We start from the raw sequence: 2,611 nt of genomic DNA on the forward strand, positions 1-2,611 counted from the left end.
CTTCCGGGAGGAGTTCTCGCGATAGTGGAGCGCAGGAGCCAGTGGAGCGCCTGCGCAAACCCGGCTCAGGGCTGACGTTTCCCAAGCCCCGCCCCAATTTCCTAGGCAACGTGGCCTCCAAACTGCCCTGATCCGACCTGGCGTGGCGGGGTGTGGCCTTCGCTGCTCAGCGCTGTGTCTTGGGGCTGCTGAACGTGGACGAGAATCAGAAAAGCAGGAGATAAAAAGGATGAGAAAAAGGAATATGCTTCATCCGAGTAATAACGGCTGGGGAAGCTTACCCCATGGTGGAATTGTGTCGCAGGGGTCGAGAAGCGCTGTCCCGCCTCCTCTTACTCAGGCTCGGAGGACAGGGAGGGAGAGAGGAAGGAAGGCAGAGCGAGGCTCAAAGCCCAGTGTACTACCTGGGAGCTAGGCCCAGAGAGTTCCCTGCAGGCCCTGCACGGGGCACTGATTGAGCTGGGAAGATGTGGGCCGGATTCCGGGCCGACTTTAGGCCTTTGACGTCGGAAGGCAGCGAAGAGCCTTCAGCTCTGGAGCTCTCCAGAAGATGGGAGTATCAACCGTGCATGATCACCTTTGAGCATCGACTGCGTTGTTCATTCATTTGTAACTGGTTATCGATCTTTGGCTGTGTGCCAGACACTTTCCTCTCAAACCTTCACATCAAATCGGAATTATCTCCATTTTACTGTTGAGGGAACTAAGTCTCAAGGAAGCTAAGCGTCCCGGCCAAAGCTGCAGTTTGTGGTAGAGTCAGGATTTGATATCAGACAGATACGTCCTCAAAGTCCTGTTTTCTTTTCTACCACACAAGAGTTTATTAAGATACACTGTAGAATAAGGATCTGTGCCACAGTAGTTGCAAAATAAAGCGCTAGAGCATTTGCCTACCACCACCCTCCTACATTCCCGCTTTTTAAAGTTATTTTTGAGAAGTTTTTAAACACCATGGGCCAATTAACACGTGCCCTCTTGCTACATATAAACGTATAAATGTGTACGTTAGGCCTGAGAGTAGCCCTGGGGGGTTTTTTAGACCTCTAGATTATCTAAAAGGGTGTATGTGTGTGTGTGTGTGTGTGTGTGTGTGTGTGTGTGTAGAAAGTGATGGAGACATATGGACTCTGCATCAGGTAATTTGGCTTTTAGCAGGAAATTTGTTACCAGTGTAACCTCTTTGTAGGACAGTTTTCCTCATCTTAAAAAAAAAGAAAAAAAACTAGATTGGATAATTTTTAAAGATCCTTCCATTTCTACTATTCTGTTTTCGTGATATTCAACAATAGAAAGAAGAGTGAGTCTGGAACTGGATTTTAGTGCCAGCAGTGTGATCTGATGATAACATAAATTGAGATTAATAATCGAATACTTCACTTACTCGATGGAATGATTGAGGAACACAAGAATTAGTTGAAAGTTCCACAAATATGAACTATACCTAATTTGCTTGAATAGTGTAGCTTCCAGTATTTCTGATTTCTGAATACCTTTGCATTTGAGAGAGTGTCTTCAGACTTGACGCAGTACCGAGTAATACAAAGTAAAATGATACCTCTTGCTCTCAAAGAATTCAACTGGGGATACTTAAATCTGTGCACACCATCAGGCACCCAAGGATTTACCTAGTTGGTATTGATGAGGGGCTGAGCCCTCAAATGTCACACTCACTTTGACTGTATATTTTCTCATTGTTTCCACAGCAGTTAACCAACATTAAGTTCTGCAGTTATGCACCATAAATTCATTCTTCTTTCAGCCATTACATACTGAATTTGTACTGTATCCAAAGACTACACTAGCTTCTGCCTGAAGATTATACCTATAAAAATTTAGTCTTGGATCTGGGTTGAAAGAAATTTCATTTTAAAGAAGTAAGATTCTCAAATATGAACTAATACATAAAATAACATTAAATATATATGTGTATTCCAGTGTGTTCAACTCTGAGTTTAAAATAAAATCTTTTGTTTACTCTTTGGTTTAGAGGAGACTAGAAGTTGGAAAAACAGCTCTGGGGAAGAAAAGAAATATGGACAAGCTTAGCATATTGGTACAGGGTTTCCCAAGAGGTTGATTGCAATTGATCAACAGATCTTAAGAGTCTTATCTGGTCAGTTTCTAGGATGACTCTTTCAACCCTGCCTGTTTTGCTGCTGCTGGGAGAATTTCCAAGTGGGAGTTCAGCCATCAGTGCCTCTATCAGTACTGTATAAACACTCTTCCCTTTCCATTCTTCCCCACAGCTTCAAAAGTTGAGGAAGTGAAAATAATTCCTTGAGGAAAAGTTTAGTTTTTAAAAATATGTATGCCTCATCACTTAGCAAAGTGGTGAGTGAGTAGAATGAATAAGAAACAGTTTCTCCCTTCAAAGAGATTACAATCTATAAGAGGTACCAATAAAATACTCTGAGGATAAAAAGTCCAGCTGGGGAGGTAACAAGTTTCATAAAGGAAGCAGAATTTGAGCTGGGCCTTGAGTTGACCACAAAAAAGTCTAGTGTGCTTGGAATAATGGTATTCATTTAGAAGGGCAGTGAAGGAGAAGACTGGAAAGGAAAGATGGGGCTAAAATCTGAAAATGTACCTAAATAGGGAGGAATTGGGCTTT

Source organism: Camelus dromedarius, chromosome 2, assembly GCF_036321535.1.
Source record: "Camelus dromedarius isolate mCamDro1 chromosome 2, mCamDro1.pat, whole genome shotgun sequence".
Taxonomy (NCBI): domain Eukaryota; kingdom Metazoa; phylum Chordata; class Mammalia; order Artiodactyla; family Camelidae; genus Camelus; species Camelus dromedarius.